Source organism: Leptonychotes weddellii, chromosome 4 (genome assembly GCF_054177405.1).
Source record: "Leptonychotes weddellii isolate Sample4059 chromosome 4, ASM5417740v2, whole genome shotgun sequence".
NCBI lineage: Eukaryota > Metazoa > Chordata > Mammalia > Carnivora > Phocidae > Leptonychotes > Leptonychotes weddellii.
The window spans coordinates 100,566,279-100,589,028 of NC_138372.1; the positions used below are offsets into that span (position 1 = coordinate 100,566,279).

General features: G+C 37.9%; 1 protein-coding gene across 4 annotated transcripts in view; it reads right to left on the reverse strand.

The window, feature by feature from the left end:
- Positions 1-22,628, reverse strand: part of PCMTD1 (protein-L-isoaspartate (D-aspartate) O-methyltransferase domain containing 1) — a 66,208-nt gene extending 43,580 nt beyond the window's left edge. For 2 of the 4 annotated variants that reach the window (XR_004076771.2, XM_006727663.3), the window contains exon 1: positions 22,475-22,628. The gene's annotated coding sequence lies outside the window, so the exon portion shown is untranslated. The remainder of the gene's footprint in view (positions 1-22,474) is intronic. The other 2 variants (XM_031031747.2, XM_081815999.1) reach the window with 1 other exon arrangement.
- Positions 22,629-22,750: the final 122 nt, after the last annotated feature.

The window sequence follows — 22,750 nt, forward strand, 5'->3', positions numbered from 1 at the left end:
GAGGGTATGTGCTCTGGTAAGCGCTGTGAATTGTGCAAGACTGTTGCATCTCAGATCTGTATCTCTTAAACAAATAATGCAATATATGTTAAGAAAAAAAAAAAAGAAAGAAAAAGAAGAAGGTAGCAGGAGGGGAAGAATGAAGGGGGGGAAATCGGAGGGGTAGACAAACCATGAGAGACAATGGACTCTGAAAAACAAACTGAGTGTTCTAGAGGGGAGGGGGGTGGGAGGATGGGTTAGCCTGGTGATGGGTATTGAGGAGGGCACATTCTGCATGGAGCACTGGGTGTTATGCACAAACAATGAATCATGGAACACTACATCTAAAACTAATGATGCAATGTATGGGGATAATATAAGAATAAAAAAATTAAAAAAAAAAAAGCCATTACAGCATTAAGTCATGGAAGTATTTGCCATTTGTTAATTCTGAGATAATTTCATCTCAATCATGGAAAAGTGCCAAATACAAGTCAAGAGACCAAGGTCTAGCCTTTGTCCCACTGATAACTTTTCTGTATGGCTCTGGGCAGCTCTTCAGAACATCATTTCCTCACCTGTGAAATGAAGAGGCTAAATTCTATGATTCCTAAGGTTCCTCAGAGCTCTAATTTCCCTGCTATTTTGGCATCAAACCCATATTTGAGTACAGCTCAGTTTTAGTTATCCAGGAATGTCCATGCCTCAGCATCTCTGTTACTTTGGTCACATTTTTTGGTGCCCCACTCCTGCCATTTTCTCTAACATGGAAAAGAAAAAAAAAATTAGGTGTGTTCAAGTCCTGCATTAAACAGTAAAAGCAAAATAAGGAATCTAAGGAAAAGAAGAAAAGGTAAAGGCAAAAGAGAGAAGCGTCAGAAAATAAAAGAACAGCTTAAGCAGTTATGTCTGTTTGAGAAGGAAGTTGTCATATTTACTCACAGAACACAATTTCACTCCTTGGTATTTTCTTTCTAGTACCTGTGTTTGGGGTACATACATTCACATAAGCTCACCTGAAATGATTTGCAAGGTGTTCCAAAAGTGGCTTCTAGTCTTTCAAAACAAGATATGTAGCTTTAATGTATTTGGTTTACGGGAAGATCTATTGAAGGCCCAGGTCAATATTACGGTGTCTTTCAGCCAGCTTAAGGATGTTTTATGGAAGGTTAAAGACAAGTCAATGGAGGCGGGAAGCAAACAGATGGCAGACAGATGTCACAGAGTCGGAGAACAGAATGAATGCCGACTCTCTTTCTTTCCTTCCTAGCAACCAGTGGCAAGCAGCCAACTGCTGCTTGCTGCTCCTTTCTCTGCAAAGGTGAGGACAAAGCTCACCCAGCTTTGGAGTAAAGAAGACTGGTGATTCAAAGGAGAACACACCATTCGAGGGCATGAACAAAGCAATCTTTCTTCCTCATGCCCTCAAAGACCTTATCATGGGGGTCCTGCACGAAGGCTGCTTTCAGTGTGGAGAAAACGACACAGAAGAAATTTTCTCAGTGATGGCAAATAGATATGATGACATAAATACAGAATCATGAAAGAAAGACAAGAAGAGGCTAATGAAGGGGTTCAGAACAAGTCTCCCCAAAATGTCCTACTTTAACAAGTGGACCATTTTGAGCTGAAGGCAATCAAGGCCCAGCAGACAAAAGAAAAACTTTGACCTCCCTTTAAACTAACTAAAAGAATTTAGGTAAGGAGCCTGGCCCAGAAAGAGAGCTACTACCAAGATACAACTTTTTTTTTTTTTTTTATCTGAATGACCTATCTATATAGCAGGACAAACATCTAATTACCAAACATTTGCTCTTATCGTCCTGTGAATCACCTCCTCCCCTGTGACATCCCAGGCCCCTATCCTACTTCTTAGCTCCTGATGGCATGTAAGCCTCAACTGCCCACCCAGCTTATCCTTCGGTCTCCCTGTCTTTGTGGGGCTCCCATACATATACAATCAAATTTTTCTCCTGCTAATCTGTCTTATGTTAATTTGATTATCAGACCAGCCAAAGAACCTAGAATAGTAGAAGGAAAAATTTTTCCTCCAACATTAAAGTAAGGTCCACTACTCATTGTGCCAATCTTATTTATTTTTTTACTAGTAATAACATATACATGCAATTTCCTATTTCTCTACTACATACAGGCACTGGGCTCTATTTCTTCACCAAAACTCTATGAAGAAGCACTAACTTCATTTTACTAATGAGAAGACCAAAGTTCGGAGAGACCAGGAGACAAGCTCAGAGCTCGTGAGTAGCTGAGCCACAACTCAAATCCAGTTTGGCAAGCCATAAAATCCTCCTGAAAGCAGAACAATTTGCAAAGAGGCCCCTGGCCCATAATTCAAAGGCAGACTTTGTGTCCCCCTGCCTGAAAAGATTCAGATCTCTCTCCCTCTCTCTCAAACTCTCACTTCCTCTTTTTCCTCCCTTTTAGTACTCTTGGTTCCAAAAGAAGAATGGAATGGTGGAAATAAAGCAGCTGATGTCATGTACTGACTGCAGCCTCAGGCAAATTATTTAACCTGTGATCTTCAGGTTCCTTGCCTATAAAATGGGAAAAATAATAACCACATCATAAATTTGTAAACAGTGAATAGTGCATGGCACATAAAGCTTCTAATGTACACATGTCCAATAAGTAATTCACTTTCTTTTGTATCTAGGAGGAAAAAGACACATTTGAAACATTCATTCATAAACCCAAAAGACCAGAAAGGGAAAACAAAAAAAGTGTCAGTTCTGAAATCTAGTGATCACCTAGTGACTTCCTTAAGACAGAACTACAGAATGAAAATGTAAATCCTAAAGTTAGAGGTGTTAGGGAAAAAAGCCAAGAACAGTGTATACAGAAGCAAAAGGGAAAATATAGCCATTCATATGTAAGTTGATTGAGAGAGGTTAATGTAAAAAACAAAACAAAACAAAAAACCCAAAAAACAATGCAGTGCCTTCTATCATGCTCTGGGCCACAAACTCAGCCAAGAGGCCTAAATTAGGACCAGCTGCCCTCCGTACTCTTACATGGGCTCAGGCAGCAGTCAGGTACTGAACCTCTCTTTGGTAGCTTACTAGCTAACTTCCACATGTGCTAATTTTCTCTAATGGAGCATTTGTTATATAAATTAGCAAAAATTAGCTGTCTTGTACAGTTTTCTTTGGTTCGACACATGTTTTCTGTCCAAACTGTAAACTCAATAATAATAAAGATAAAATAAAATGAAGATAAAATAATATATTTAAAATATTCATCACACTTGTAAAGGCGTTAGCAAGCATTTAATAAATGACGATTAAACATAAAACACTTTAAGAGTAATTTCTAGCTTTCTACTCCAGGACATCCTTTCAAATTTTAACATACCTAACAGCTACAGCTCAGTGAAAGTTTATTTTTCCTTCATAGTCCCTTGAACTCTAGAATCTTCATCTGATCAGACAGCTGATAAACCACTGTCTCAAGATAAAGATTATCTGCTCCCCAACCCTTCAATTCACTACTACAAACTGTTTCAAATGACAAAAGAAAGTTCTGTTGGAAGCAAGTAGGTTCTGTGTTTTAATATTTGGCAAGTTTTAAGATGCCTATATTCATAGATGTAGACTTTTCAGTCATATTCTCAATTCTATTCCAGTCTTACTTCCTATGCCTTTTCCTTCTCTCTACCTCCGCCCTCATTCTTTTAATTTTCCTATTCTCCTTGCCTGGGGTAGTGAAGATCAGCATAAACTCAAACAAGATGGAGAAACAGCAGGAGATAGCATTATGGGAGTTCAAGGTACAGGATATAAAGGGATGGAGGAATATAAAACATTTTTAAAGGACAAGATGAGGCAACTTAAGCTGAAATTTCATCATTTTGAAAGTTACAGGATTTCATGTATCTCCAATGTCTCCTCCACTCCTTTTACTTAAACATCTGAATATATGACCTCTTCAAACCTGTATCACTACACAAGCATGTGTCCGTATAGCTAAACACAATCATACCCATATACTACAAATGCCCTCAATATGCAAAGTTCCACATATCTTTGAGCTAACAAAATCATCAGAGAATAACTGCCTCAGATTTTAAGATTATTGCTTAACATCTTCAATTTTTCAAGAAATATAAGAAGTGCTCTAGTAACCATCCTTAATACTTAAAAATATTCCTTATAGAAGCTACAGCCTAGAAAACCTTTCAAACATAAGAATTGTTTACCTCCTATAACTCAGGAAAAGTCTGAAGCAGAAAACTGAAATGACAACTGAGCTTTCTGGTTTTTTTTTTTTTTAAAGATTTTATTTATTTATTTGAGAGAGAGAGCACATGAGAGGGGGGAGGGTCAGGAGGGTCAGAGGGAGAAGCAGACTCCCTGCCGAGCAGGGAGCCCGATGCGGGACTCGATCCAGGGACTCCAGGATCATGACCTGAGCCGAAGGCAGTCGCTTAACCAACTGAGCCACCCAGGCGCCCCTGAGCTTTCTGGTTTTAATCCATTACATGACAATGTTCTTAGGAAGTATGAGATCAATAAGGAAGCATGAGAGAAGAACATAGACATTTTTGGCTCCTCTTGGGTGAGGCTTTTAAAGTTGGGCTTATTTTATTTGAAAAATTTTGAGTTCAAAAAGAACAATATTCAAATAAAAAATAAAACAATAGTCCAAAGCAAAATTTCACAGTTTGGGAGTTCAGATGGTCTGTATCTGTTCCCTTCCACTAGTATATCACAAACCAGTATACGAGCTCACACCAAAGATATTCTTTCTGCGTATTATCGTACCGTGGAATGCAAAGACTGGCCTTGTCACATGATGATTTTGAGCAAATTGTTATCTTTTCTGGCTTTGGTTTTTTCACCTGGAAGATACTGTCACTAAATCAAATTTTCTCAATGGCACCTGTAAAAACTTTAAAAATGTCTAAGTGTATTTGCTATACAAAGATAAAGAATGTAAACAGGTTAACTATATAGTTTTTTTGGCCTTATAAAATGGCATCTTTCCAAAGTCGAAGATGATCAATTTATCTATGGACAGGCAGTGAAAGCTATATAGAATAAAATACCTAGTTATATATCATTCTTAATTTTTCAGTGTTTCAATAGCAACCCATTTAATTTCATTAACTACCCCAAGGTATTTACACAGGACACGTGGTATGCACCTGCACCATGCAAATGAAAACCAACTGAGAAAGAACAAACTGGATATTTTGGTCTTATTCATAGATCTAATGGCATGCACTACCACTAATATTCACATTATCAGAAATAAGAAAACACAGCAACTAGAAATGTAGGTCTAAGACCTTCTGACAAATACATACACACCACATTTGATACTAATACCTTCATCTCATTTATTGGGACAAATAATTCTATCCCTATTTTTACTCATGACCCAGAGAAAGTTTTAGAAGTTCTTTAAAATAAACGTAATCAGGGATGCCTGGGTGGCTCAGTCAGTTAAGCCTTCAGCTCAGGTCATGATCCCAGGGTCCTGGGATTGAGCCCCATGTCGGGCTCCCTGCTCAGTCTGCTTCTCCCTCCGCCCCTTCCCACTGCTCATGCTCGCTCTCTCTCAAATAAATAAATAAATAAAATCTTTAAAATAAAACTGTAATCATAAGATCATCACCATAATTCTATAGGCTCTAAAGTAATTGCTAGGAAGCACACCTCAACTTCAAATGATTACTCTCTCATCAATAGTTCTTTGTATCAATAAAACTCATTTGGAGAACACCATGCAAACTAAACAACCAAAATGCTGCGAAAGCTTGTTAAACTATAGCCCAGTACCTCCCTCCAGGCTTCATTTAACAAGCTCTTCACCACTGGTCCAGCAAGTTGAGTAAGTCCCAGGGACATTGAGGATAGAAAATTAAAAAATGGCTTCAGTTTAGTTCAGTTCAGTAGACAGTCTTTGTTCATGGAAATTAGTCTCTTAAATGGTTTGTGCATTTAAAAAAAAAAAAGTTTAAAAATTACTTTCAATTTGACTACAATAAATTCATAGAACTGAAGGTTTTTAATAATGTAAGGAATTATTTCATATTAATTTGATGGTCAAACTATGTCCTCATAACTGAGTATAATTGTTTATTAACAGTACACGTTAAAATACTAAATGCTCTGTCAACAAAAAGTTACCCAAAGCAATTAGATTGCCTGACATTTGGATATTTTGTTTTGCACAAAAAGACTTCTATTTGTTGATTTCCTCATTCAAATAACAAAAACTGATCATTTACTTTTGCCTCAGCAACTATGATAAGCATGGAGGATTCAGAGACCATACTCTAGAAGCTAAACTCAAATTAAAGAGCTTTCTTAGGAGCTAAGAACAGCAGAAGAGCTCACTTCATTTCACAAATAAAGAATTGAGCCCCAACAGCTGCCTTGTCCAAGATCACACAAGTTAGAAAGAAACCCAAGTTTGGGCGCCTGGCTGGCTCAGTTGGTTAAGCGACTGCCTTCGGCTCAGGTCATGATCCTGGAGTCCCAGGATCGAGTCCCACATCAGGCTCCCTGCTCAGCAGGGAGTCTGCTTCTCCCTCTGACCCTCCTCCCTCTCATGCTCTCTGTCTCTCATTCTCTCTCTCGCAAATAAATAAAATCTTAAAAAAAAAAAAAAGAAAGAAAGTAACCCAAGTTCTGTAAGTCATTTTATAATAATCTAGATAAGAAAAAATCTGTTCAAACATTAGAACATATAAGGCCAAAAAGACCTAATTTACTCTTTTTAGATTTCTTGAAATTGAACAGAATGCTTCTTTTAAAAAGAATTTTTTATTAATTTCAATAATTACTGATAGTAAGCAATATTACTAAAACCCGACTTTATGACAGCTTGCTGGGAGATTGTAAGGGGAAAAAATGCCCAATTTAAACTATTACAGAAAACATAGTAATAAAAGTCAGAAAGCTAAAATCATTTTTTCATACTTGAAGCTATTCATATTCTTCACAGCAAAGTTTATGAATTATTATCAATCTCTGGACAATAATTATTTAACAATGTATTAAATATATCTAGACTGAATCCCCACAAATTATAGTGGTGAGTAACAACATTAAGCAATGTAAAATTCTGGTCTGAATTCAACAGAATTTATATCAACAGTAATATAACAATTTTACTTTATCATTTGCTAACCTTAGAAAGATTATTTATAGATTGAATATTAGTTATGTCAAATTATGATTTCATATCAAGTTATAGATTCATTATTGAGTTATATTCTAATAGAATGTTTTTCAACCTAAGTAAAAATTATATTTAAAAGAGCATATAATATAGTGTGGGTTCTAGATTGGAACCCTAATTCTGTAAATTCTAGCTATGTTAATATTAATAATTACCTCACAGGATTCATATGAGAAGTATCCAGGGTAATGTATGTAAATTGCCTATAGTCCCTGGTCACATACCAAGTACTCAATACGTGTTACCTGTTTCTATTAACACAGTCCTATTTCATCCTCTCACAAAAGAACATGTTCCCATTTCAAGAAGCATTTGTTCAATGCATAAAAATCTGTATCTAGTAATAATATATAATATATATAAAATACTTTGGATTTTAGGTGCCACTTTTCATGGAGATCTCAACAGCTCTATGGTGTTTCTGAGGGAAACCAAGGCACGGAAAGATGGGGAAAGACCCTGGGGACATATCTTGTGATGTTGGATGGAATGAGAGGAATCAGCATGAACTCATTATTTGACTTGGAAAACTGCATGAATACACACACACACACACACAGACGCACACAGAAAAAATACAAAGCTATAGAAAACACATACACATACATACTTTTCCTTGTTTTTGAATGCCTCAAAGATAGACAATGTTTCAAAAAAAAACCCAAACTCTTCTTGAAAAGGTGTACAGGAAAACATGTTTTGCATTTTTATTTACTACATTTTCCTATCTATTAATAGTAATCTCCCCATTCCCCATTCTGAAGATACTCAGGTGCTCACCCTTCCATCAGTAGCACGACTCTGGCATCTCTGCTGCAGTCTTCTCTGCTCCCAGCTCTCACAAGCATTCTGGGCATCTTCAACAACTATTCAAGCCCCAAAGGTAACAACCATCACAACACCTTCAACTCCAAGGACCTACTCACCCACTGTCCAACGTCTGTATTCTTATTTTATTCCACAATCACATCTTACATCTAGTTTGCCCATTCTTTTTCTACCACTACATTTAATCTTCAGTGTCACTAGTGCTACAGCAAAGATTTTCCATAAAAGACCAAACAGTAAATACATCAGAATTTGCAGCCCTTGGTTTCTGTTAACAACTACTGAATTCTGTGCCTGTAAGAGCAAAATCAGCCACAAACAACATGTAAATGAAAGTACGGCTGTGTTCCAAATGTTTTATTTATTCATGAACACTGAAACTTCTATTATATTTAATTTTCACACACTACTTTTCTAATTTTTTTTCTAACCATTTAAAAATGTAAACACCATTCTTAGTTTGCAGACTATTCAAAAACAGGCAGTGGGCCAGGTTTGGCTCATGGGCCATAATTTGCTGACACCTATGAGGATCACTTCTGCAAATATTATCAGTATAAAGAGTTACACAAAGGTTGGTAAAATGCCCAAGAGATCTTAAAAATGTGTTCAGAGAAAGTCAACCTGAAAGCAACCTAGGCATGTATACCACATTTTCTAAATCATTCCTGTGAGCTACAGACCTAACCAGCATAGGTTACAAGAGCTTTTCTGGTACCTTAATTCTTTATAGTCGAAGCACTGTGAATAAATAAAATGAGTACAATTAAGTGAGTCAAAAACAAATGATAGATTTCCCAGGCTATCCAAAGTAGAGTGTTCTATGAAAACTTTCCTAAACCAAACTGGCCTAAAGCAAAAGGTATTCCCTCTGCTTTCCGATGCCACTTGGCTTTAAGAAAGACCTACATTAGTATGGTAATTGCTCTTTTCCTAAAAGTGAAAATCCTCTACAGATTTCTTTCAGTTAAGGAAAACAGGTACTAATGCAGGTCTTTCACAAAAGCCAAGTGGCATAACGAGACCTTTCAGAAAGTGGAGGATACCTATATATTGCTGATATTTGAAATCTCATTCTAGAACTTTAAATTTTAAAAGTTTGTAATCCATGAGACCAAAGGCATAATCCATATAAGCCCCCAAAAATACACCACTTTGGTATTTGTGAAAAATAGTAAAAAGTAAAGAAGAAAACCTCTAAAATTATCCAGTATTGTTTTCTGTGCATATAAGCCCCCCAAAATACACCACTTTGATATTTGTGAAAAAGTCAAGAAAAATAATAAACTGTAAAGAAGAAAACCTCTAAAATTATCCAGTTCACCCTGTCACGCAAGGGGGAAAACTACTTGTTCAAGGTCATGCTAACAAGACTCAAGGCTCCAGAGTCTTGGTTGAGTTTCTTTCCAATACATCATAAAATAAAAGCTCAAATAGTGACACTTTTCTGAGATAACATGTGCTTGTCTATTTTTAAAACAACAAAACCTTCATATAGTTAAAAGAAGACCAGGAAGAAGTGTAGAGTCCTTACTAAAAGTGTAGACAGAGCTAATTTTTGAGTCAGTGTAGTAAAAAGAAAGAAGGAGTGCTCAAATACCTGGTCCAGGGACTAGGACTCCATTTTGATATTTAAATGTGAGAGAATACAGAAGGCCAGCAAGAAATAGTCAAGATCAGCTGATTGGGAACAAAATATAAAAATAGCAACTGGCCTTTAAGTCAAAAGGAGTCTACCATCATTTTAGCTGGGAGAAAGGTTTAGAATAGCCAAGGGAGCAAAAACAATGGAGACAGGTTTTAAGAGCAGCAGCAGTTCACTGCCCTGATTCTGCCAGAAAGAAATTAAGTACAAATCAAAAATATTCTACTTCCAGAGAGTAAATGTGGTTACCAGGGGATGGGGAGTGGAGGGAATAAGACTGATGGTGTTTTAAGAGTACAAGCTTGCAACAAGCAGTAAATCATAGAGATCTAATGCACAATATAATAAATACAGACAATACTGTACTATAATTATGTAATATAATATTGCTACAAAGGCATTATAAGATATGAACGTATCAAAGTTAACACATCGTACACATTAAACTTCTACTGTGTCATATGTCAAATTTAGTCAATTAAAAATAGAAAAAAAATTCTACGTCCTGTATCAATTCCTACTGATGGGTAATATTCAGCCACAGCATGAGCAGATGGTACCAGAGAGACATTGCATGAGAAAAGGGCTTTGCTTCTGGGTCTGCTGCACTGCTTGGCAGGCTCCTGCAGTCCTTAAGGGTTCTCCACCAACAGACTCCTACAGTGCATAACAGCCAGCAGCCTCCCCCAGCGCCCTCCCTTGGATGGTTTGCAGAAGACAGTCTTTGGTCAAACACCTCTCTGTGAACATCTTTCCCTGGTACCAGAAAGCAGATTTCTGGCAATTCCATTAAGGAGGCACCATAGCAACTTCCTTGCCATCCAGTGAGCCAAACATCCTCTCCACAAGGTCCAGATCTCAACCCTGGGTGGGGCTCTTCCTTAGGTGCTTAATCTTGGTCCTTAGGGGTAGAGGCTAATCCTTATATCTCTTTCCATATTCTTTATTTTTTTTTAAAGATTTTATTTTGAAAGAGGGAGAGTGGGGGGGGTGGCGAGGGGGGTGGCGAGGAGAGAGATTATCTCAAGGATACTCCACGCTGAGTGCAGAGCCAAACTCAGAGCCCGATCTCACAATCCTGACATCATGAACTGAGCCGAAATCAAGACTGCTTAACAGACTGAGCCACCCAGGCACCCTATTTCCATATTCTTTAGAACTCTCTTTACTTACTACCCAATCCTGTTATTGTAACATTTCTTTACATTAAAACTTTCCCTGTTCATATTACCCTGTGTGGTTTCTCCTTCCTGTTTGAACTAGACTGATACAGTGCTGAAAACCATTAAGATGACACTCAGGTCAGTGATGGAATGAAGAACAAGAAGACATGCAATAAAATGAACTGTGAATACAATAGATCCTGATATGCTGCCAGCCAAAACATCCACAATCCCTTGGATTGGACTTAAACTGCTATGTCCTGAAAACACTCTTGTTTTTTTGTTTTTTGGGTTTTTTTAAAGATTTTATTTATTTATTTGACAGAGAGAGACACAGCTAGAGAGGGAACACAAGCAGGGGGAGTGGGAGAGGGAGAAGCAGACTTCCCGCGGAGCAGGGAGCCCAACGCGGGGCTTGATCCCAGAACCCTGAGATCATGACCTGAGCCGAAGGCAGACGCCTAACGACTGAGCCACCCAGGCGCCCCTTGTTTTTTGTTTTTTTTTTAACTTCTAAGTATTTGAGTGTGTTTTATCTTAGTTTCATGGCAAAATGTTGTCACCGGCTTTTCTGTGCTATGAGAGCTGTCCATACTCACAGAGGAACGTTAGCTAGCCAAGTGACTAAGAGTGCTGAGAGCAGCAGCTGCCCATTCTGCCATCTTAAATTCCTGCTCAGGAAATCCATCACTGTCAAACTTAGACAGGAGGATGGCTTAGTGGCCTCATCTACTGGGAGTCAGCTTAAACATGAGCTTGTTAAGTGAAGCACATGATCTTTCTGGTGCCTCTGTTTCCCCTCTATAAACTTCAATGATTATTAGCACACCTGGACAAGGACAAAATAAAACCACTGAAAAACTCATTAAATTTCATGTATGCATGGTAGGCAAACTAAAAATAGAAACCCACAAAGGAATAAAGGAGCAGGTTAACAGCAAAGCCAAATTCTTGACACAAATGCCAGGAATAAGCAATGGTAAAGGTTACTTTTTCTTGTTAGTGGCATTTCAAAATCAAAGAAAAGAGCATCAAAAAATATGTCTTGGAAAAAAGCAGTCCCAGAGTTGGAGAAACATAGAAGGAAAACTAATGATATAAGTAGGCACTAAAAAATTCAACAAATTTATTGTATCACTCATTTAGCAGAAAACAATTTTGGAAGAAATCAGTAATAAATGACACTAAGTAAGCCTCGCCTACTTGGCTTGGACTACAAATGCAATACACTGGAGCCCAAAGAAGAGAGGTAATTGCCAGAAAGACAGCCTTATGTTTCCTTTTTTTTCTTTTTTTTAAGATTTTATTTGACACAGAGAGGGGCGCCTGGGTGGCTCAGTCGTTAAGCGTCTGCCTTCGGCTCAGGTCATGATCCCAGGGTCCTGGGATCGAGCCCCGCATCGGGCTCCCTGCTCCGCGGGAAGCCTGCTTCTCCCTCTCCCACTACCCCCTGCTTGTGTTCCCTCTCTCGCTGTGCCTCTGTCAAATAAATAAAACCTTAAAAAAAAAAAAAGATTTTATTTGACACAGAGAGAGAGTGAACATGTGCACAAGCAGGGGGAGCAGGAGAGAAGCAGCTCCTCGCTGAGCAGGGAGTCCATTTCGGAGCTCAATCCCAGCACCCAAACTGAAGGCAGATGCTTAACCAACTGAGCCACCCAGGTGCCCCAACAGCCTTATGTTGCTATAGGGTATTTGTTTTATTTTAAAGTGTGATGGGTTGGAAGGTATATGTATTTTGGAGGAACAAAAATATTTTCAAAAATAGTAACTTTAGTAACTTCTCTTATCCCCACTACCTTACTATAATTTCTCCAAATATGTTTTACAGCTGGTGAGCCTAGGGCAGAAATTCATTCATGTGTATTTACAGGGAATGCACAGTGAATGCACTTTCCTACTAAGAACAAAGCATATGTACACCTTCTTCAAGTACAAGATTCTTGCCTCCCAACTGGAAAAACTCGTAGCAAACTGACAAGGATCCCAGCTTCTTATCTGCCAGAAAAGCAATGTCATGGCTGTTAATTCTGTCCCTGCCTTTCTCCAACATAATTGCCTCAGGGATTTTAGGGCAGGTATGTATTTCTCCTTTCCCCTGCTCTGCTGATTCAAAATCATCCTTCTCTTTAGCACAGATTTCCCAGTGCATTTAATAAGTTTCTAGATTAATTTCACAGGGGAAGGGGTTCCTGCCATCACTTCAAATTATGTCCAAACCCAAAACCTTCTATATAGCCCACCTCTCAAACCAGCTACTATATTCAATTACTCATATTCCTCTTTAGTGAAAATCCTATTCTGTCACTATCTTTATCAATGTTAGCTAGATTACTGTAACTAACTTCAATTTGGTCTTCATACCTGTGGTTCTCCCAACTTCAATAGCATCCTGTATACCATTCTGATTCACATGCCCAGTATAACCCTTTTATCATTAAAGAAAGGAAGCAGCTCCAAAAATTCAGAGGTGCCTCCAGGAAGCTGCAAAAATGAGAAGAAATCCCACCTGGCAGGGGTTCAAGGCCATCATCATTTAAACCCAGTAGCGCTAGTTTTATAAGTTTTATAAACGTCATCTTAGTATTTTGTGGGGAGGGAAGGGATTGCTTAGCAATCATTTCCCTAAGGGATCAAATGTTCTCAATATACTTACCTATATTAGTTTTCTATCACTGCCATAACAACAAATCACCACAAACACTAATAGCTTAAATCCACACAAGTTTACTATATTACAACTCTAGAGGTCAGAGGTCTGACACAGGTCTCACTGGGCTAAGATGAAGGTGTCAGCAGGTCTGCATTCCTTCCGAGGCTTTTACAGGGTTTGTTCTCTTGCATTTTCTTTTCTTTTTTTTTTTTTTCAACTGTCTAGTGTCCATCTACTTCTTTGACTCATGATCCTTTCCTCCTTCTTGAAAAACCACAACGTCAGGCTGAGTCCTCCTCACTCTGTCTCTTTCTTCCACTTTTAAGGAACCCTCTGATTACACTAGGCCTATCAGGAAAATCCAGAATAGTCTTCCTAACTTAAAGTCAGGGGATCAGCAACCTTAATTTCCCTTTGCCCTATTAGGTAACATATTCACAGATTCCAGGGATTAAAACACGAACATCTCTGCAGGGGAAGGGGCATTACTCGTCTACTACACTACCCAAATTTTAGTTGCCCTCTATCTCCAGCAGAGTAGGGAATCAAACAAATCCAACTTAAACGTGTAATGTGCAACCCAAGTCCATCCTCACCAGTCCTGTTTCTCCCCCCAGATACAGGAAAGGAAAGAAGAGATCACAAGGATAATCAGTGCAGAGAGATATGCTCTCATCCCTTGACGGAACTTGGAATTCATTTTCTTTTATATATAACGTGTGGTCACATTCTTAAGACAGCACGAAGTCCTCTAACTAATCAATAATAACTACACCATAGACTGTAAAAAAAAAACCTTACAAAGACCCTGCAATTCAATTCGAAATACCAACTGGAAACACTGTAACAAATAAAACCACTATTATTAAGCCATGTAATTATTTCTCTCTTAGAAAATATATGCCCAGTCTTAATAACCCTTAAATATAGTATTACAAAAAACATGCAGTATTTCTAACATTTTACACCACTGGGAAAATGCCTAAATTAAACCTGAAGCTTAAAAACTGCTTAGGGCTCAGTAGTGCTTAAGTCTTGACTTTACTTTTAGAAATGTGGGAAGTAGGGGTGCCTGAGTGGCTCAGTCATTAAGCGTCTGCCTTTGGCTCAGGTCATGATCCCAAGATCCTGGGATCAAGCCCCACATCGGGCTCCCTGCTCGGCGGGAAGCCTGCTTCTCCCTCTCCCACTCCCCCTGCTTGTGTTCTCTCTCTCACTGTGTCTCTCTCTGTCAAATAAATAAAATCTTAAAAAAAAAAATTATAGAAATGTGGAAAGTAATTATGCGGATTCATTGTGTGCTTACAAAAATTCAGTTCAGCATGAGTAAGACCCTGTACATGATAGCCAAGATTTGCAGCAGATTCAAAACTGTCAAACTTTAATGTAGTATGATTCTAGATTGGCCTCAAGAGGGAGCAGCATCCTTTTAAAAATAGACTGCCCTGCAGGTCAGTGTTTTCAGTGCATCACTAAAAATGAATGGAAAGACACACTAGTCAAAAAAATTAAGACATTTAGGAAAAGGACTTGATTTTAATAATGCTCTACACAACAAAGAGTACTAATAGATATACAGGGAAGCAAGACACAGAAGTCTCTCAGAATTAACTACAGGATATACCATCCCTGGGTGGTAACATTCCTGACAATCCTTTGCGTTTTTATCCATATTTTCTAGTTTTTCTATAGTGAATTCCTACTGTTATTATATGAAGGAAAAAAAGCAAAAACAAATAATCTTTTACTTATCATTTCTACAGTGACTAGTAACATGCATGTTAAGTAACCAAAAGTGAATCATAGGTGTACAGAATCACAGGTACAAATGAACCACTGTTCAAAAAAATCTAAACTATACAAAGTACCACCTAAAGTATATACAGTACCATCATAAAAGGAAATGACATATCAAACATCTAAAAACTAATTTTTTCATGCTGATCAGAAAAATACTCAAATCGCATATTTAGGACAGAATGACTGAAAAATAACAAAGAAAACACTTGACTATTCAGTAAGCCATATGGTACTACTTAAGAAAAAAAAAAAAAGGCACAGGTTGCACAACCTTAAATGACTTGTCAGGAGTAGCCTGATAGAGCAGCTACAAAACCTCAAAAGCTGCTACACTTTACACAACAATACTCTGTATTTATAGCACCCTTGGTCTGAGAGAATCAAAGGGTATTCGCTATTTACCTTGTATCCTCTCATCACATTATTCACTTGTTATTCCATTCAATTCTGACTTCCATCATTCTTACTCAACAGGATTCCCAATGACATTCTTAAAAGGCATGAATGTTATTTCTGTTTATATGTAAAAGTCTGACAGGATTCACACTATACTATTAAAAAACTATTACCCAAGCAACCCTGAGGAACAGATGTGGAGAGGGAGACTTGCTGAAGAAGGAAATTTTCTTTTAATTTCATGCATTTTAGTAATTCAAATCTTATCTTTGAACATACAATAATACAATAAAAAAATTAATGACCACATAAAATATATTGCATTGGAGGCCATGATATTTCCTTCTAGATGATAGAGGGAATTTAGTTCATTCCCTGAACAGATTTATTAAATATATTGTTAGAGGCCAAAGTCCCAGGGACCAGTCTTCAGATATCAAGGATTACTTCTCAGCACCAAACTTCTAAACACGTCCAAGGCTGACCTTTGTCCAGATCAGCCAACTGGTCACAGGAGCTACCCATCAGCACTGCCATCACTGATCTGCCAATTCAACAGTCAAGGATGAATTTTAGCAAGCATTTTTGCATGATTCTCCATTTCTGCCTTCTCTCCATTCACTTAGCTATTAATCATCCAGGCCAGAAAAGATATCCATTTTATTATCCACCATGAAACATCCATTTCAGCTTTCAAGCTTTATTTTCCCCTACAGGGAAAGGGCTGCTACTTTTTATTTCTCTTCCTTCAAAGTGTTGCTTCAATGAATAGAACAGTAAAAAACTGAAAACCATCTAAATGCCCACCAATAGTAAATACGGTTAAATTAGTATATATACAATCTATATATGTAAGTTATATACAGCAAATACTTTGAGGCTGCAAAAAAATTTTTTTGAAGAGTGAAGTTTTTCATCTAACATGGAATATTAGTGATAAATCAAGTGAAAAATGCAAGGGAAAAACTGTGTGCAATGTACCTCATCTTTATGTAAGCAGAAAGAAAAAGTATTTATTCATATTTACTTGCATAAAATAAACTAATAATTTCTTTTATATCATTCCAGAGATGAATGGATACCTCCCAGTGGGGAAAGTAGGAGGCTGAGGAAGAGACATTTCCAGTTTATAAAACTTTTTGTATGTTTAAAATTTGAAACATGTGACTATATTACCTAATTTTAAAATCAATAAATTATTTTAAACTTGCTTAAAACTTTTATCTTCAGAGTATCTGTGACTGCTGTTAATACATCAAAGTTGAGAGCAGGTAAACTGACAAATTAATTACCTTGAGAATCAACCTCAGTCCTTTATAATCAAGCATTTTAGCATTCCAAAAGAAACCCCAAATGTCTGCCCCAATACCATCAACAAGATATCCTACCTTATTAATTTCTAACAGCATTATTTTTATTTAATAAAGCAATAATTACTTATTAAGCTGCTAAACTGTAACACAATATAGGATGCAAAGACAGACATAAGAGAAATACAAAACTGTAAACTCTGCATGGTAACCATTAACCTTGATGGATTCAACTGTCTGAAATTTCACATGAACTCTTCGGGAAGCAAAGAGTTATGTGTAATTTGTGTGAGGGCATTTCCGCTAATCACATAGTTGGATATTCTTGATATCACCAAAAGGCAGAAAATAACACTGCAGTATAGGGAAAGTTTTATTCTTTCATATCCATATAAGCATAGAAGAAACCGAGGCCAAAGAATTATGATAACATTGCAGTTCATTTGAAAATGTAGAATCAATAACACAGACAAGTGCATATAGAAAAAGAAAACAGCATTTCTTAAAATAAACAACTTATCATAATTACCTAGTAATCAATCTGAAAATAAAGAACTCATCTGATAGCCTACAACAAGACAACCTGGTTTTGTTACATACACACACAATTAAAAACTTCAGTGAACTACTGTATGTCTCACCTAGCAACTAAAATCAAATACTACTTAGATGCCATTAAAGGAGCACTTGACTAGTGATCATTTTCATATTCATTCACGTATTATTTCCTGAGCATCCACTGTGAGATACAACAATGAGACATGGTTTCTGCTTTCAGGCATTTTATAATTCAATTACTGTTAGAGCACTCAAAAACAAATTCAGAATAGAAAGTTATCATCAAGAGGTTAAGCAACTGCACAAATAAGAGTAGCTCTTACCACTATGAAAACGGAAAAGAAGGGGCTCTAGGGAAATACTGTGTATAAGCTAGCCTTTTATTTAAAGGACTTCAGAAGGCAGAGATAGGAAAGGGAGAAAATTCCAAGTGGAGATGCATAAGAAACCAAGAGTTTACATTCCTTCTGTTCCAGAAAGAATGTAAACACAAGTTTGAATAAAACAAGAATTAAATTTGAGAAAGAGCACTGAGGCTAAATAATGGAGTTCTGAAAGGCAACACTGACGAAAAGGACTTCATTCTAGAGTTGATCAGGAGCCACTCAGTGGAAGCATGGTGGTCAAGAACACAGACTTGGAAGACGTGTTTGGGATTCAAATTCCAGCTCTTCTACCTACTAGAAACCCTCTGGGCTCATGAAGTCTCAGTTTTTTCATCTGTAGAGTGGGAAAATAGTGTCTACAATATAAAACTATTTTGAGGACCAAATGAGAACAAAGCATTCAGCACAAAGGCTGACAAAAGAAACATTCAATAAACGGTTTTTTGTTCTGTTTGCTTCTGTCAGGCAGGGAAAATATGATCAAGACTATCTTTAGGACAATTAATTTGATAGCAGTATGCATGATGAATGGCAAAACCCAGAGATTAGGAATGTCTTATTAATGGCAGTTGAGGCAAAGGGATTAAAAGTATTTTGTTGCTGGGAAAATGAAAAAGCAGCAGGAGAACTTGATTCCTGAACCATAATGCAATAAAATGACAAAGAATTTCTGAGAAGGGGGAGAGTGACGAATCAAAGGTGACCTTTGATTTTAAGCCTAGATGACTAAGAGAATGTTAAGATCATTAATATAAACAGGAAAATGAGGGAAGAATTAAATTGCGGAGGAAACAGTTTAATTCAAGATTACAAAATGACAGTTACTTACATAGTTTATCAAGGAGAACAACAAAAGGCAAGTCTGAAGGCCAGGAAAGACAATAAGGCTGGTGATGCAGAACTGGAGCTTCAGCAGGGGAGGGAATGAACAGTGGAAACTATGGGTGTGCATAGGACCAGAAAGGAGAAAATAAAACTCTAAAAAGAAGTGTGAACTCAATCTAAAGTAACAGTTGTATATAAGCGAGATGAGAAAATGAACAAAGCCACAACAAGGTAGAAGTCTGAGGTGCTGGCTTGTGCAAGTTAGAGAAGACAAGGCCTTGCTAGAACTTTATATTCCATGGCTCTTCAGATGCTCATAATAACTTAGATTATAAACAGACTTATGATGATGTGATTATTATAGGTTTTTAAGAGCCTGCAAGTTACTGAAAAGTGTTAATTATTCCGACTCAACCCCAAGCAGGACACAACACAATATAATTATAATTAGATATTTTTCCAGTGTCTCAAAGTTCAAAGTGTGTAAGTCCTCATCTTCCTTGACATCCATCCACACATTTGACTCTGATTATCTACTATTTGAGGAAACCCCCTCTCCCTCTACTTAAGACAGCCAATTCTCAGGTTTTCTCCCTTCTATTTTGGCTTTCCTTTCATCTTAACTAGTTTCTCCCTAGAAACAGAACCATCAGGGAACAACAGTCCTCTCTGCAATTCCACAGTAGTTGTTTTAAACAGCTAGTTTTTAAAACCTAACTAGATTTTAAACTCTGGATCCTACCTAATGCTTCTTTTGTTATCATTAAAAGGACCTACATAGTTTCTTGATTTTTGGCTACATATGAATATAGGTCCCCAAAAGAGACTTTCAGGCAAAACTGCAAAATAAACTTTCTATTTCTATCCATCAGCAATAAGATCTCTTATTAATTTTTGAAAATACACACACACAGTGTTGGATTCCCCACCCTTCAACAGCTGAAAAGTCAAAAGATCTTAACATACTCTAAAGACTTCTTTCTGGTGCTGAAACATTTTTGTATCCCACAAATATAAAACCCACCCACATTCAATGTTAAGTTGTCCAAGAGATAATCGAGAGCAGATACGCCATTTAGATATGAATCCAATTACTATCCTTAACAATTGCCAAGAAATAAAAGCTCAAATATTTTCCTATATGTAGATATCTTCTCAAATACATATTACAACTGATCATACTTTATTAACTTCAGCATTTGCCCTATTTCTTTAAAATACACAACTGTCACATATGCTGGGAACCCAAAACAGATTAATATACCATATTAGGAACTATACTTTATTAAATTGTCATGATGTATTTTTAAGAGACTACAAAATACTAAAAATGAAATAAACACACTTTAATCTTTTTAGGGCCCTCTTTTTATTCTTTTTATTACATTAGTTTCCTAGAGTGCAACTGGGTTCATAAAAATGTTAAATGAAATGAGATTATCCATCCAAGTTTGTAAGGAATAAAAGTGCCTGTAAGAGCTACAGTTTACTATAATATCCAAATTTACCATGGCATCAAATAGAGTGACTAACACAATCCCCCTTCTTCTTGGTTAATGGCACCAGCTCAAGGAATATTTTAATAATACAGCACAGAAACCTCATCTAAAACAATACCACAGTTTCATACTATTTATCCTTTAGACTATTTTTCAGTGCATGATTATATTCAAGTCTCTATTTTGTAAGGAACATCTCCAAGCCAAAAAAGAGGGAAAAAACCCTAAGATCAACAATTTTATAAGGTAGTTTTCATTAATGAAAGGCAGCATGGCAGAGCAGAAAACCCAGGTTCTTAGCTTAAGCCTGAGTCTAATGCAGTCACCACCACTAAAAAGGTGATTAGATCTTGAGCAGTTGAATTAATCTTTCAGAGCCTCTGTTTATTAATCTTTAGATTGGGGAGAATGCCACCTATGTTGTTAGAGATAAATAAGAAAAAGCGTATTATTACCAGCAACTATAACTAAAATGCCATAGATACTGTGGTTACTTTTAAACATGGCTCCCCAAATAATTACACAACTGGACCTAAGAGTTCAGGCTATATATATATATATGCTTAGAACCAGACCTCTTTGTGATTATCTTACTCAGTTCTACATTTTCCCTGGAAGCTAGCAAGAAGATGAACACACAGTACATTTTTAATAAATATATGACACTGATCAGATCAACAAAGCCTTCAGCTATTCTGCACACAAACATACAAAATTTAATAGGGATTTCCTAGCTTTCTGTCTTACTTAATAGTAAGCAGTGTAATATCATCCTTTTACTTACAGCTTACTCCCTATGGTCCACTATCAAAATATTTAGTTCCTGGCTGTTTTGAGGTTTGGTTTAGGCCACTGGCTACCTTTTACCTTATCTTCAGACATGAGCAGGTTCATGTTTAAGGAACTGAATTTGTTTTCAACTGACCATACAGAACTTAAATTTAACCTGAAAAATGCACTTACCAAAAAACAAAAAATAAACTATTTTAGTAAGCTGCTTTATGAAGTCATCCAAGCCTCCTGTAAGCTACCATAAGCTCTGTGTAAACATATTACTTAACTTGCCTAATACCTAAGTATCCCCATCTGGCCTTAGACAATCTGAAAGTTTTGCCAAATTATGTTTCAAAATAATAGCTTGTAGCCCTTTTTAAAAGCTATTTAATAAAAGATTATAGAAAAACTGGAGACAATGTTCAGCAATAAAAAAAACACAGTTTATGTAGCTTTTAAAAAGAATGAGGTATGTAATAAAATGGATGAATATCTGTGAGTATCCTTGGCCAATAAAAAGTATATACTATATATGATCCCAATTTTGTTTTTAAAACATACTTACACGAATAGAAAAATCGTGAATGGCTAAATACCACACTTGTAGACTAGTTACCCTGGGTAGTAAGAGAGGAAAAATGGAGGGCGGGGGGTAAGGAGCAGACGTCTTCATTGTTTAGCTGCTTAATTTTTTTCTTAAAGAGCACGTAGTACTTTTGTAATTAAAAAAAAAACTGGGAGAAAATAACCATTGGTAGAACTATACTTTCTCCTCCGTATCCAAATTCTTCTACTGTGTAATTTTTAAAAACATAGTTTCCCAGTTTTAAAAAAGAAGACATACAAAAACACAGTACTGGAAGTTAAAAAAGAAAAATCTTGGATTTGCAAAATTACTCCCGCTGGTTCTACTCGTGGGTCCTCTCTACTTGAAATGCCCTAAGGTCGGGTACCACACTTAAACAGTAGTAAACGCTCAAACAAAAAAAAAAACAGTAAGAAAATGTTAGCGCCTGCTCTAGCCTCGTAAATCCCTTCCCAGCCTCAACCCCCAAGGCTTCCCCGAGCCTACGTAGGCTGGATTCTCTTCCTTCAAAATCAAAACAACAACAGAAAGTCACGGGGTGGAACTGAAAAGGCCCTAAGGGGCCCGTGGGTGTCTTCGGACCGCAGCGTCGGGGAGTCCTGGACCCCGAACCCAAGTCAGAGACCAAGGACCGTCCGCCCCGACCTCCCATACCTTCGCCACTCCAGAGTCCCTCGACCACCCTCCACTCCCAGCCCCTACGACCCTTCGGACCCCGGCCCCCAACCTCACGGCCCTCTTCAAAATCCCCAGCCTCTCTCGACTCCCCAGCTCCCGACCTCCCCGAACCCCCCAGCCTGACCCCAGCACGCGAGACACGCCAACCCGCACGACCCCGAGTCCACAGGCAGCGGCGTTACCTGCGGCGAGGCTGTCCGTCCGGCCCGCCGCAGCGACGCGCACGGTCAGGCACTAGGACTTGGCGGGCTACACAGCAGCCCTCCGCCCCCACCGCCAGAACAACACAGCCGCCAGCACCGCCGCCGCCGCCGCCGCCGCCGCCGCCTGGAGGAGGGCGGGGCCCGGACCCGCGGCTGGGGAAGCCCGACAGTCGCGGCCTCGGGAGTCGTCGGGAACCTGGGCATGCGCAGAGGACAGCGGGCGCAAGGACCGCTCTGGGAGGACGCCGGAGTCAA